The following is a 15,787-nucleotide window of genomic DNA, read 5'->3' on the forward strand; positions in this document are numbered from 1 at the left end:
CAATTCGCCCAGTTAAGTCACATATTTATCTCTTGGGTTTCAGATGCTTTAAGTTTGATCTGAAGCATCAATAGTTAACTCAATGCTTCATATTATTGTTATCATGGAATAACTTCATTCCATTATAATTCTTGATTCTCTTTATTTTCCAGGGAAGAATTGTCAAAATTGTGTAGCAGCACAGGCAAGTGTAGGTTTTTATTCAAGATGATGGATACGTTTAATGTGTGGTATTACAAGTCATATTGCCCAGCGACAAGTGAGATGCTTCAAGTGCATGAGCCGTAAGGATCCCTAGATTATGGACATATCAAAATATACAACAATTCTACCTGCCTGCACTAATTATTTCCATTCTAATCCTCATAGATGATTTTTAGTATTTTATTTACACATATAATCAGATCCTTTGATGTACTTCAGGAATACATGAGGTCTTCGTGTTATACCAACACGGGAAAAGTGGAAAATTACTACAGGTCAAAGCCTCTCGAATGTCGATCTATAGAATCATGGATTTCCTATAATAAGTTAATCCGACAATGCAATAGTGTAATACAATCTTCTACACATAGCATATGTAGTTAACTGAATTTAATTAGCATCCTTCGATTAATCTCAGTACGACTATGTTGAAGGCTATTGCTCGAGATTTTGACTTAGTATAAAAATGTAGTGGTTCACTTCTGTAAGGTTTGTACTAATGAAAATTTGTCAATTGTTGATTCTTCATACCTACACTAGTAGAAAACAGGGCATTGGTTCGGCCCTCGTAATACCATTAATCCCGGTTGGCTCACGAACTGGGACCAAAGGAGGCAACTGTCCCGGTTCGTGAGCCCAGGGGGCCGGCCAGGCCACGTGGGCCATTGGTCCCGGTTCGTCTGGACCTTTTGGTCCCGGTTCCACGCACGAACCGAGACCAATGCGCCTCGCCCCTGGCCCATGACCATTAGTCCCGGTTTGTGCCACAAACCGGGACTAAAGGGTTGGTCCTCGTTACGGTCAGAGTTCAGTCCCACCTCGCCAACCGAAGGGCGCTCACACCGGTTTATAAGCCCGTCCCTCTCTGCCTTGTTGAGCTCCTCTCAAAGTGAAAATAGATGCCCTTATACAGGGAATTTGACCTAAATTCAGAGTAAATTTCTTTGAAATTCATAGAAATTTATTATGAATTTAGGTTGAATTCTCTCTATAGGCACATCTATGCTCATTTTTTTATGTTGGGGTTGGCGATCTTTACAGACTTTTTGTGTGTTGAATATGCACCATTCAAAATCAGTCTCTGCTTTGAATGGTTCATTTTCAACACACAAAAAGTCTGGAGTTCAAATAAGTTCAAGAAAATGAAATCCCTTTGTAACAGATGAGTTTTCGTCCGAAATCCTGATACTTCGAAAGAGATTGTCCATTTTGTTCATGAAGTGCATCCACCTTTTGCCGGGACCCTCTCAACTTTTTAGCACATGATATGTGGGTGAAATGATGATACCATGCCAACTTTCAACCTTTTCAGAGTTCATTTGTAGGGTTTTTCAATTTCAGGTTCATTTGAAACGCTTTTCAATTTTAGGGTCTTATAGCTCAAAATAATTAGTAAATGCATGAAAATAACAAATAAAGTCAGAAAGGATTGAAAAATGATGATGTGGCTTTGAATGGTGCATTTTGAACATACAAAAAGTCAGGAGTTCAAATAAGTTTTAAAAAATGAAATCCCTTTGTAACAGACGAGTTTCCGTATGAAATCCTGATACTTTGAAATAGATTGTCCGTTTTGTACACGAAGTGCATCCAGTTTTTGCCGTAACCCTCTCAACTTTCTTGCACATGCTATGTGGATGAAATGATGTTACCATGCCAACTTTCAACCTTTTCAGAATTCATTTGAAATGCTTTTTAATTTTAGGGTCATATAGCTCAAAATAATCAGTAAATGCATGAAAAATGGTGCATGAAAAATAACAAATAAAATAAATAAGTAATTAGAAACAAAATAATATAAACTTTATTAAAATATATAAGTAGAAACAAAATAAAATAAACTTTAATAAAATTTATGAAACTAAAATTAACAAAGTATTTTCTGTTCAAAACATTATAAGAAACCACTAGTATTATTGAAACTAAAATTATATAAAATTGATGCAACTAAAATTATCGAAGTATTTTCTATTCAAAATTATTAAAAGCAAGAAGAATTTTCATAAAGAACTTTTTTTGTTAGAAACTTTAATAGCAAAAAGAATTATCATAAAGTAAAATAAATAAGTAATTAGAAACAAAATAAAATAAAATTAAAAAGTTTTTTGTTGTAAGTAGAAACAAAACAAAATAAATAAAGAAAAAAACAAAACAACAGGCAAAAAATAAAAAATATGCCACCTACTAGGCCACCACGGCTTGAATACGACTAGAAACCCATCGATGGGCCAGGATTCAGGCCCGCAGAAGGCCCAGTAAGCCCATCAGGCATAGCAGTGACAATTAGGCCCGTAAGCCTGCAATGGAGAGAAGTTCGAGAGGGGTGCGGTAGTGGGGCTTATAAACCACTGCGCGCCCCTCTCAACTACCGAGGTGGGACTAAACTTTTGACGCGGGCGCAGCAGCACAAGGCCTTTGGTCCCGGTTGGTGGCACCAACCGAGACTAAAGGTGTGCATTGGTACCGGTTCGTGGCACTAACCGGTACCAATGCCCCCCTTTAGTCCCGGTTGGTGACACCAACCGGGACCAAAGGCCGCCGCTTCCCGCCCTTTGGGCTGCTGAAAAGAGGCCTTTGGTCCCGGTTGGTGGCACCAACCGGGACTAAAGGTCTCATTCGTCCCGGTTGCTGTCACGAACCGGGACCAATGCTTCGTCTATATAACTAGCACTTGTGAAATTTTTCATTCAGTTCGTCTTCCTCGCCCCGACGACGCCGCCAGGCTGCCCCTCTGCGCCTCGCCGTCGCCGTCGTCGCCCTCCCTCCGACGCCGTCCCGCGCCGCCCAAACGCCGTCCCGCGCCGCCCAGACGCCGTCGCCGCCCCACGCCCCCTGCCTCCTCGTCGCCCGTCGCCGCGCCCCTCACCTCCGCCCCTGCCTCCTCGTCGCCCGTGGCCGCGCCCCTCACCGTCGCCGTCGCCGCCCCCTGCCTCCTCGTCACCCGTGGCCGCGCCCCTCACCGTCGCCCCCGTGCCCCGCCTCCTCGTCGATCGCCGCCCCCTTAGTGAGCTCATATATATTTTCCTAATTTAGATGTGTAGTTAATTTAGATGTGTAGTTTAGATGTGTAGTTAATTGAGTTGTTGTAATTTTTCATAAATGAATATGCAAAAGTTAGAATTTTTTTCTGTTCATAGATTTTTTGTGATATTATTGTTGAATATGCAAATGTTTGTGTGTTCATATATATGCAAAGAATATGTCAATTTTTTCATAGAATTTTTATAAATTTTTTCTGTTGTAATTTTGTTCATAGAATTTTTATCTTGTTCATAGAATTTTTATGATTTTTTTCTGTTGTAATTTTGTTCATAGAATAAGAAGAGAAAGTGTTTAATAGAATTAGTTAGAAAAATAATAGAACTAGGTAAACTAGTTTATTTTTAGTAAGTACTACTTTATGCTATTTATAGTAACTGCTTAGTAGTTGAACTAGTTGATTTAATAAAACTAGTTTATTTTACTATAGAAGTAGTTTATTTTTAGCAAGAAAATTAATAGAACTAGTTTATTTTTTTAGTTAAAGCAATTATTCCCGCATCGACGTCGACGATGCCAATCCCGCATCCTCGTCGTCGACTCGGCGGAGGAGGCCGGCTTGATCAGAGGGGCCATGTCCGGGACTGGGCTCCGCCGGGCTGGTTTTGGGAGGCGTAGGTTGGTGAGGAGGCAGCCCGTCATTGACCCGATCCTTGTTTGGTGGCGGTCGCGTGGGCCGGTGATGGTGCCGAGGCTTCCGGACACCGCGGAGATGGTACGTCACCGTGTCAGCGAGGAGGACGAGCACGTCCGTCGCTACATGGTTGCGTTGGAGTGCAGGTTCGACAATACCTGGCAGGTTCTTCAGGGATCTCACTGGAGCTATGATCCTGTGATGGTTCCTTCTCTTTGGGTATCCACCGCCCGCGCCGATACCCGTCGGGCGCTACGGTTCTAGCTGTACTAGCAATGCTATATGTATGATAGTATTCGAGGTGTATTAGTGATAATATTCGACGATGTACGGACGCATGGAGATGATGTAGTTTTGCTTATAATTGAATGCATCCTAATTTGAATACTACTTTATTTTATGATTTGATTTTCCTTATTGAATGCTCAAATTGGAAAACTACTCCTACTTTGAATTCTAAAATTGGAGAGCACTATGCAAGGCGTATGCATATGATTAGTTGATAGCTTATAGGGTTTTTGTTTTCGCAGAAATCTAGGAGCCCCCCTCCATCATCCCCGCCGTCGTCCCCGTCACTGACCCCCTCCGATCTCGAGGTGAGACCAGCCACGAACCGGTTTTAGAAAGATAATTAAACGATATTTCGGGTTGACTTTAAGTCTATTGAGTCTCCACCATATATGAGAGGACGAAGAATCCCGACTGTTGTCGTGGGGGTAGCTTCTCCTTCGTTCCCGTGTGCTAGACAATTTGGTGTAATGCACTCGGGAACGAAAGGAAGGAGCTACCATCACCGACGGTCGCAAATGTCTGAGAGGAATCAGTGAGGGAGAGTTCCACCATATATATATGAGAGGACGAAGAATCCCGACTGTTGTCGTGGGGGTCGCTTCTCCTTCATTCCAGTGTGCTAGACATTTTGGTGTAATGCACTCGGGGATGAAAGGAGGAGCGACCATCACCAACGGTCGAATGTATACAACACGTGAGCTGAGAGTTTTCAAGAAAAGACTCGACAAACCGATAGTCAACCCGTGATGAATAATAATGATCTAACTTAGGTTTTTAGTACATATATTTAATTGTAGACGTTTAATATTTGAATTATGAACATAGGAAATGTCGTACTCGGACGACGAAAGTCTCCCGGGGGAGTGCGACTGGTGCCATGACGACCGAGGTCTGTGCGACAGGCCTCACCTGGACGAAGATCGGCGCTTCAGTATTAAGCTGGAGGAGACCTTTGATGTTGAAACGGTACGCAACGACAAGAAGTGTTATTTTTTCGTAATTAAGCACGGCTTCAACTATTTCAACGTGTACTTTTCATCTTTTACAATTCGACTAGCTTATCCCATGCCATGCAAGACGCTACGTCTTGGAGAGGATGGTTTTGAAGACCATGAAAGTATGGAAACAAAGAAAATTCACCTAAGGACCCATCATGATATAGATTTTGAAGTAAATCTATATAATTCTGAGAGCGTAACCCATTTTGGTTGCAAAAATTGGGAAGCATTTTGCAAGATGTATGGTTTTGATGAGGGTATGCTTGTCACCATGGATCTTGGTGATCCTGACATCGAGAAAGACAATATGGACATTTGGGTCCTTGTTGATACGCCTCCAATTCTACCGCTATGTGAGTTTCTCAAACATAGTTATTAGCTAATTTATATTGTTCATTTCAAAATAGTTGACAACTTATTTTCATTGACAGCTTATTTTGATTGTTCAAACAATGTGCGGAACATGGTAGACAGAAACTACTACACCGATGGGTCTGAGTTAACTTATAAGGAGAAAACTCATATGGTCGGATTTTGTACTGATCTTGAGAATTACAATATATATTATAAAACTCCTCCACATTATGGTCAATACGTGCCACTAGTGCACGTGTTGAACTACGGTAACTACTATGGAGATACCCTAGTAAGATTTCTTACTATTACGACATCCGTGCATCTTTTGCATACTTCTAAAACTAGTACATCATTGCTAACTATGAAGTTATTACTATGTTTTTCAACAGATAATCCCAGAGGATTGTGTGCCTCATTTGATGTATCAGAATGGTAGCCTTGATGTTTTGAACATACAACCAGGTCATCCTACGAATCTCAACTGTCCATACCGGATTTCTAAAATAAGTGGGGACATGAAAATCGAAGAATGGAAAAAATGTATGGACAGTCGCAAGGAGGTTCTTAGAAGCAAAAGGAAGCGAAGCGCAAAAATTGGAGACAGGATGATCTCGATTCTCCATAATGGAGAGTCGGGGTCTATATTGTTTTATGCTATTTTACCTTAAAGAGGGTATTTAGGTCCTACCTAATACTGATGATCATGTGCTAAGAACAATTAAGTAGGGTTGGTTCGATGACTATGCGGATGATGATCGTATGACTTGTTATTAATAACGAGTAGAAGTTGTATGATGATGATTAGTAGGACTTGTTATATGATGATGCATGATGCGGGCATGAAGAGTTATTATATATCAGTGGGTGAAATGAACATGGGTTGGAATGAAGTGAAGGCAACAAGCATGTGGTGCATGTCGAAAGTAGTACTAATCCAAACTTGATCAAGTTAGGATTAATATTACTTTCGACATGCACCACATGTTGCCTTCACTTTAATCTAAGCCATGTTTAGGCATAGCAGTAGCGTTGGTAAATCAAGCACGGAAATAAGAGAGGACAGTTCTCTCTGTTAGCTAGCTTACACACCCTAAATTACCCCCTAAACCCTCCCCCCTTAAAAAAAAACAAAACACCAGCCACTGAAATGCTGACGCGTGGATGCCTTTTGGTCCCGGTTGGTGTCACCAACCGGGACCGAAGGCCCTCCTGCCTGGGCTGGCCGCAACGGCCACGTGGAGGCCCATTTGTCCCGGTTCGTGTAAGAACCGGGACTAAAGGGTTAGGGCATTAGTAACGACCCTTTAGTCCCGGTTCAACAACCGAGACAAAAATCCCTTACCAACCGGGACAGATGACCCTTTTTCTACTAGTGCTACAAGCTTACTTCTAAGTCTTACTTCTGTTTGTAAAACCGGAGGACATTTTCTTCACATTACTTGATAGTTAAAACTTTTAACACGTAGCATAATTTGCTGATGATGGTCGGCCACGATGACATGGCATTTCCATTATGGCGATATGCCAATACAGCTATAGTAATAGCGCCCCAGCTCGCATTTTTTCATATCATTCAAAGTTTAGTTCACTTTGAAAATCAAAGTTATCAAAAAAATCTAGACATTGGTTAGCTGTACATGTTTGATTCTGCAAGCTAGCACAGTTATGTCAATAAACTTCTGAGCTATTAGTGAACCCAACACGATTATGCATGGGTTTGACATTTGCCTTGCCCATTTTTGTCTATTATATTTCTTATTTGACCCACTTTTTCGTACTCGCATTGTCAATTTTCCGTAGTAGATTATAAAGTAACCACATCACATCACAATTTATCAACTGTAAACTGAGCCTAAAAGAATACGACTATTTGCATGCATTTTTTTCTGCAGAATTATGAAGGATTTAGGAATATTATTTATTTTTGCTACATATGATGAAAGCTATTACAGAACATTATTATTTTGGAGTATAATTAAATTTTCTTTAAATATTTCACATTTCGGAAAACTCAAGTACAACTATATATGTATAATGCTAGCCCGTGCAAATGCACGGGTTGACGACTAGTAATGTGATAACCATTCGTGCAAACTCCTTCTGGTCCAACACATCATTCATATTAAAAAGCCAACTCTTAGCACTGGATTCAGTGTTCACTGCCATTTTAGATACTAGATTGTCATCAATGAGCGCCCAAGTGCATCTGGCGTTTGTACAGGATATTAATGCATGGCGCCACGAATCCACACACCCGCAGAGTGGGCATGCATCCTGCTTAGCCATGTTGCGATGCTTCAGCACATCCATCGTTGGCAAGGAGTGTCGAGCTAATCTCCAGACAAAGATCTTGACCTTCGAAGGAACTACCATGCTCCAAAGCGAAGATCACGAATTCGCTTCCCTCTCCGTGTCCGACTGACCCGCTCTTCCTTCCAACCAATTCTCTCGTTGGATTTTTGTAGTGACCATGAACTTATATGCTGAACTGACCATAAACAGTCCCCTACCATCAGGGTGCCACGCCCAGAAATCAGAAATGTTCCTAGTGCACACCGGAATCTTCAAAATTGCTTCTGCGTCAATCGGTAAGAAAGTGGCACGTATAAGCTCTTCATTCCATGAAGCTGTTGCTAGTAAAAGGAGCTCCAAGACCATCCTGGGAGGGTTTGACACCAAGGAGGTAATAGGGCGAAGTGACGCCTCCTTGGGAATCCAATTATCGTCCTATATGTCAGTTGTTTGCCCATTGCCAATGTGTCTGATTATTCCTTGTCTTAGAATATCTCTCCCTTCTAATATTGCTCTCCAAATCTGAGAAGGTCGAGACCCAAGCTCCGCATTGAGGAAAGGAACATTAGTGAAATATGATGCTTTCAAGATGCGTGCACTCAGCGAGAAAGGTTCCTGTAAGATCCTCCATGACTGTCTTGCAAGCAATGCAAGGTTGAAAAGTTCTAGGTCCCTGAAACCCATGCCACCTAGGTATTTTGGTCTAGTCATTATTTCCCATGAGACCCAAGCTGGCTTCCTCCTCCCTTGTTTGCACCCTCACCAAAATTTTCTGATGAGAGAACTTATGTGATCACATAAACCTCGAGAGAGCTTGAAACAGGACATCGAGTAGACCGGAATTGACTGGATTACTGACTTTATAAGCACCTCCTTTCCACCAGCAGATAAACATTTTCCCATCCATCCTTTCGTCTTATCCCACACACGGTCACTCAAATGGTTGAAGGTGCCCTTCTTTGAGTGCCCAACATCCGTTGGCATCCCCAAGTATCTATCCCTCAAAGATTCATTTGGTACTTGTAAACATCCCTTGACAGCATCTCTTACTATTTGTGGGCACCCCTTGCTAAAGAAAATTGACGACTTATCTTTGTTGATTCTCTGTTCCATTAACACCCGCCCTAAAAAACAGCAGGCTATCATCCGCGAATAAAAGGTGGTTCACCGGCGTTGCAGATGGCGCCACCTTAATACCGCCGAGCTGGGATGATTGATTCTGAGAATTTAAAAAGCACGAAAGGCCCTCTGCTGCCAACAAGAAGAGATATGGAGAGATAGGATCTCCCTGACAAATACCCCGTGTCGGTTTAAACTCCACCAATTTACTACCATTGAACAAAATTGAAAAAGAAACTGTTCTCACCATTTTCATCACAGTGGCCACCCAAGGTGCAGCAAAACCTAGTTTTTCCATGATTGCTTCCAGATAACTCCACTCCACCCTATCATAAGCTTTCATCATATCCAACTTGAGGGCACAATGGGCACTATTTTTTGACCGGTTCCTTTTCATAAAATGTAAACACTCATATGCTGAGATGATATTGTTTGTAATAAGCCTTCCAGGAACAAACGCCGATTGCTCTTCAGAAACAATATCAGGCAGAATCTCCTTCAAGCGATTAGCAAGTACTTTGGAGGCAATCTTGTAGAAAACATTACAAAGGCTTATCGGACGAAATTGTGACAGGAGAGTGGGGTCTGATACCTTTGGGATAAGAACTAGCATCGTATCATTTATGTACTCTGGATTCTCCTCCCCGCGTACGATGCCCAACACTGCCTTAGTAACTGCAGCTCCACATATGTCCCAGTGACGCTGGAAGAAGTGTGCTGGAAAACCATCGGGCCCAGGAGATTTTGTTGGAAACATTTGGAACAGTGCCTTTTTCACCTCTTCCTCCTTATACTGTGCCATTAGGGTGTCATTCATTGCTGCTGTTACCTTAAGTGGGACATGCTGTAGCACATCATCCAAACCTTGCACACCCTCTGAAGTGTAAAGAGTTTTGTAGAACTCCATAGCAAGTTTTTGCATCTCAGTCCAATCATCAGTAAGCTGCCCATCCGGCTTTTGTAGAGCCTTAATCAAATTCTTTCTGCGCTGAATTGATGCACGAAGATGGAAAAAATGTGTGTTGCGATCTCCTACAGATAGCCATTCGACCCGTGATCTCTGTCTCCACATCACCCCTTCCCTCATAAAAAGCTCAATCAGACGGTCATTAACCTTAATCTCCGCATGGCTCAGCCCCACTCTTGCATGATCAGACCGCAACCTTTCAAGTTCTTTTTTCAATTTTCTGATCTCACTGCGGACGCTACCAAATGTGTGCTTGCTCCAGTCGCCCAGATTACTAGCAAGCATGGTTAATTTTGCTCGAACATCGCTGGCTGTCTGGACCTGGCCATTCGCCTCCCATGCAGATCGTACGGTAGGGATTAAATCTGAGTGGGTATCCCACATAGTCTCGTACCGAAACAGTTTTGGCACTCTGCTTGCTGTAGTCGAGTCCAGGTTGAGTAGAATTGGTGAATGGCCCGATGTGGCAGCAGTAAGGTAGTCCACCGCTGCTAACGGAAATTGCGCACACCATTGCACCGAGCCCAATGCCCTGTCCAGCCGCACCCTAGTGAAAGAGCCGCCGGCCACCTTTTTCTCGAAAGTCCACTTCCTTCCCTGAAAACCAAGGTCTACAAGACTGCAAATATCGACAACATCTCTAAAACCTTGAACTTGGGTCTGGCTCCTCTGGCCGATCCCATCATGCTCATCACACCGAAGAACCTCATTAAAATCACCAATGCAAGCACATGGCAAGTCATGCAGCGATGCCAACCCCCTCATTGTGTCCTAGACAGCTGACTAGATACCTTTGTACATGCCCTAAAAAACCACGCACATGGATGGACCTGAGAAGGCTAAAAAACAACGCACATGGATGGACCTGAGAAGGCCCGGGGGGAGAAGCCCATGCGTCTCCTCATCATCATATCGCGGAGGATCCATCTCAAAAGAAAACAGCGGAGAGAACCGGTCCGTCTTCATCCCTCGCGCTGCTTCCCCTCCACTTTAATTAAACCATCGCCAAGAACTGCTCTCCTTCCCAAACACAGCAAGTCTTCAGCCGGCCGCCGCGTCCACGAGCGCTGCGCACGATCGAACCCCGCTTTATAAGCGAGACATGGCCGCCGGCGCGGCTCGCGTCGCGTGCTGGGATCCCGTCGTGTACATGGTCATCCTCGGGAGGAACGCCTCCTAGAGGTAACGCCAATCTGGCTTCTTGTTTCTTCAAATTGCCTTCTGAAAACTGAAGTGTGCATCTGTGAACGGTAGATCCGGGCGCTCAGCGTGGCCAGGCATGACGAAAAAAACACTGGGCCGGGGATTACCGGTTGACAAGGCTGGATGCGTGCCATCTACTTCGATTCTGGTATATGCTTCTCTTTCTTCAGTCATTTACTGTTGCTCTGTTTCTGCCGTTAGCAAGTTTCAGTGTCGAAAAGTTATTTTCTAAACTTCAGAACCACGGGATTGATATTCTTTCTGGACACCTCGAGTAAGTAACAAAATCGTTTGTGGCATATTTAACTCGGGTGGTTGTGTTTACGTTGCGGCGGAGTTCCAACTCTGCCAGCAAATCAAGATTAAGTCGGACGGTGTGAAACCCTTTTGAGTGTAAATGTCTAACTAAATTATTGAAGATGGTCTGAAATTCTTTTGCATGATTTGCTTCACCAAGTATAATTGTATTGATACAACTGGCTCACCATAGTTATATTTACCAAAAGATATATTGTCATCATAGTGTTGGTTCCTTTCAGATTTCTGGTACATAGCTTAGATCATTCATTGAACCAATTGGATGTTGTAAATGAGATTGAAATTCAACAAGGCTACTGAGTAGATATGGAAGTTTACTGAAATGACTGAGCTAAGCACCAAAGGGAAACAAGCTATTTGTTTCCCATCAGGCACCTTCAGAAAATATTCATTACTTCTTTCGTTGGTGTTCATACACAGTCTACATTTCATCTCCTAGACCTTCCATTTGCTGGCAAAGTTTGATACAGTTGTCTATAAGCCAATCTGTGAACTTCATGTTATCTTTTATTTCAAAGGTTTTAGGCTTGTTACTATCAGCGGTCCAGTGTTAAGTGTTACTAGTTTGCACTCCACCACATGGGGTAGTTCCTAGAGATAGTACTCATATCATTGATGAAGGACTTTTGTCTTTAGTAGCCTATGAAAAAGTGATATGGAACTAGTAAGTGATAACAAGGAGTATTCAACTTAGAAGGGATATGGAAGTAACAATCAAACATTAGTCAAAATTGATAAATATTTATCCCAAATTTATGAATATTTTCCCCTTTTTACGCTCCTAGCTTGAATATGTGAAAAATTTAAGAAATCTTGCCACATTTTATCCCTTAGTTGTTTGGCCTTGTCACATCTCTCTAGATTAGGCAAGTGTACTTCAGAGATTTGCTTTAACATGTCAAGGGGCAATAACAACATCACTCTATGCATTATGAAATAGCAGTAGAAGCAAGAAGCAAAGATAGGCTAGGTACAATAGAATGCTTAAGGGTGAATTTGTGACTTTTTGTGCCATTAAGCGCTAGTATTGTACCTAGGATATCGTCTTCTATTTATCCTGCTATTTACTAACACATAGTCAGATGCGGTTTAAAAAAATTCTTTGACCGTGGAAAAAAAATCTTCGAAGTAACTTCCTAATCTAGGGAGATGTCACAACGCCAACAATTGGGGGTTAAAGTGTGGCAAGATTTCTAAATAAGGGAAAAGTTGGTGCAAAGATCATACTCCTAAACTTGGGATATAATATTAAATTTTCATTAAGGTTTCGTTGTTCTTACCATATCTCCTCTAGGTTGAACATGACTTCTGGTGAAGTTTTTATGATGTGCATTCGATTGGTTGAAAGCTAAAGAAATATTAAAAAAAATCTTCATTGAAGATCTTGGTTTCAAAAGTTCCTTGGAACTACCACATGTTTTTATCACGTTCAAAGGCTATTCAGAGATCAAAAGCCCTTCACTGATGATGGGGGGTTTGGATATCTCTTGGAACTATCATAGTGTGCACTTTTAGGAGGAAACACTTACCTTAGGACCGACACAATTTATTTTTTGGCTTCACTACCTGAGTACCAACATTTGTGAGGGCATCGAAACTTTTCCAGGTGCTTACAAAAGTTTATTGCATTCGGTTTATGTTTTGTTTAGAAACCTTGCACTTCTATGATGTCTGGGACATGCACTAATTCTGCAACTTTGTAGTTGCACGACAGGGTGGAAAATAACAAATCGCCTGTTGAGTTGGCTTCGCACGAGCAATACGGAGCCATGTGCAATGTCTGTTGCGGTAGTATTGATAAATCTATGAAAACAACTTGCGACCATGTATCCTACTCCTGGTGGTGGCCCAGGATCCGAATCCACAAACAGGATCGCGTGAAGCAGACGCTGCCGCAGAGACATCCATGATCTAATGAGCGCTCGATTCCTCGCAACCGGAGCTCTCCTAGCTTGGCCAGGGCTTGGACGGAGCCGGATCTCGTGGGGACGAAGAAGCTGGTGGCCGGAGCCATTGCTCCCTCGACCAATGGGGGTCGACTCGCGACCGAATTGACTGGAGCTATGGCGGAGCTGCCATATTTGAGGCGGCGGCGGTCACGGCAGGAGAGCCGGGAGGGCGGCATGAAATTTTTGATTGGCAGCTGAGCGTTCACTCCTCGCGCCTACAGTTTTGCGGCAGCAGCTTGCCTGCTGCAAATATATATCACTTGGGGTTGTTTGTTTGTCTGCCTCAAAACGGGACCATAAAAATTGAGAGAGGGTTCCTGTTGGAGCACTGTTGATGCAAATATAATCCTACAAATACCCGTCCATGAAGATATAGATGACTTTATAGGTTGGCACTATGACAAAAATTTATTTTCTCTGTTAAATCGACATATAAAGAGGCGGTGGATACTCATGATCAGGAATCCAGTTTAGGCATGACATCTTCTTCTAGTGCAGAGAATGGTTTCAATTGGAAGAAACTATGGTCGCTGCTGCTGCTATATGGGGATATCCTCTGTTAGAACACATTAGGCTTCGGGTACTTGAATGCCTAGATTCCTTTAAATTCATGGAAGAAATTCTTGAGCTTAATGAAGAAAGATTAGAAACTTGCATTCTCCATTGGATGTGGTGATACCAGAGAAACAAAGCTAATGTGGGATATAGAATCACGTCGAATGATGAATTATGTTTCTCAATTAACCACTATCTTGTTAATGCTCTGGACAATGTGCAGCCAAGCAAACATACAAGACAGAACACTATCCAAAGATGGATACCTCCTCCACTGGGAATTATGAAGCTTAGCACTGATGGTGCCTTTCAAGAGGAAACTTTTTCTAGAGGTTGGGGCTTCACTCTAAGAAATGATACGGGTGCATTAATAGCGGCTGGAGCAGGGAACCTGGAATATTTAGTAGATGCCCTTCACTCTGAAGCACTGGCGATGCTCCATGCTGTGAACGCGGCAATCATGATGGGTTGTGACCGGCTAATTATAGAAACCGACTCTCTTTTGCTAAAGCAGGTTGTAGCATCAAATACTTATGATCTTACACAACTAGGTGCTATTTTTAGAGATATCAAATATCAATTTAGAGTTGGTTTATCAGATGTATCTGTCAAACACTGTAATCAGGAATGTAACCATGCTGCACAAACTCTAGCTGCACATGGCACAACCTTGAGTAGGAGTACATGGGAAATCTAGCTTGACAAATTTCCATCCTTTGTATCAGACTGTGTAGCTGGAGATTCTGCCAGCACTACTTTATAATCGAATGCAGAGTGTTCCATTAAAAAAACAGTTTTTTGGGCAGCTGCCCTATTATAGGGTTGCTGGTGAACCATGTGACACATGTGGTAAGCAATCCAAATAATTTTTAAAAAATTAGGGCTGTTGTTGAAGATGTCCTTACCTCCCAACTTGTCCACACACTTCCGTTGCTGGTTTCTATGTTATTTAGGAATAAGCGAACTAGTTGCTCGTGTGACAGGCCCCACATACTCAAGCACGCACAAGGTGTTTCCAAACCACCACTTTTACCAACCTTACCGGTGCATTCAGTCAAAAAAAAAAAAAACATGGATTGCCTACATTTGCCAGAGTGATTTCCTTTGGGCTCATGAGCTAGCCTAATCTCTCTTAGCAAAAACCCAAAACAAAATGTGATGGCGTTCACCCGTTCTGCTAAGTTGTAACTTTTGACAATACAAATACACAACACGATTTCTGCACAGAGAAGAAAACGGAACAACTAGTGTTCGGCTGAGAATGAACTTATTCTCAGTCAAATTTTCTAATTTGTTCATACATTTGCAAACAAAGAGTTCACCTGTGCTATTTAAAAATGCTCAACTAATGTACAATAAATTTTATACTTGGTTTTCATAGCTATAAAAAAGTAAATCTTGTACGGATCTCAATGTCAGATCCTAAAAAAATATAAGCGATCAATGACCTTGGTTGGCAATTACCAATTTTTATTTTGTGCACTAATGTTAGTTCCATAGTTCCTGTCCTTCGTTGGCAAAAACATTCACATATGTATGCAGCCCTGTTTTTCAGTCCCCTCGTATTTTGGATTAACCTTTGGCTATAGATTTGACCTGTAAAACAAAAGTGATAGTATCATCTAAAAAAAGTGATATGGCACAAAAAAATTAATGTTAGTTTTGTCTTCGATTTTTTTTCTAATGGTACTATTTTACATGGAACTCATATACTAGTAGCTATATTGTCAAATTTTGGCCCAAAATTCAAGAGGACCAATAACTCGGGACCTCGAAGTACATACATGTGTAAATTTTGTAAATTGTTGTAAAATGTAATTTTGTTATTTTACTCTTGTCCCATCACCTCGCAATAACACAT

This window comes from Aegilops tauschii, chromosome 6 (genome assembly GCF_002575655.3).
Source record: "Aegilops tauschii subsp. strangulata cultivar AL8/78 chromosome 6, Aet v6.0, whole genome shotgun sequence".
NCBI classification, from domain to species: domain Eukaryota; kingdom Viridiplantae; phylum Streptophyta; class Magnoliopsida; order Poales; family Poaceae; genus Aegilops; species Aegilops tauschii.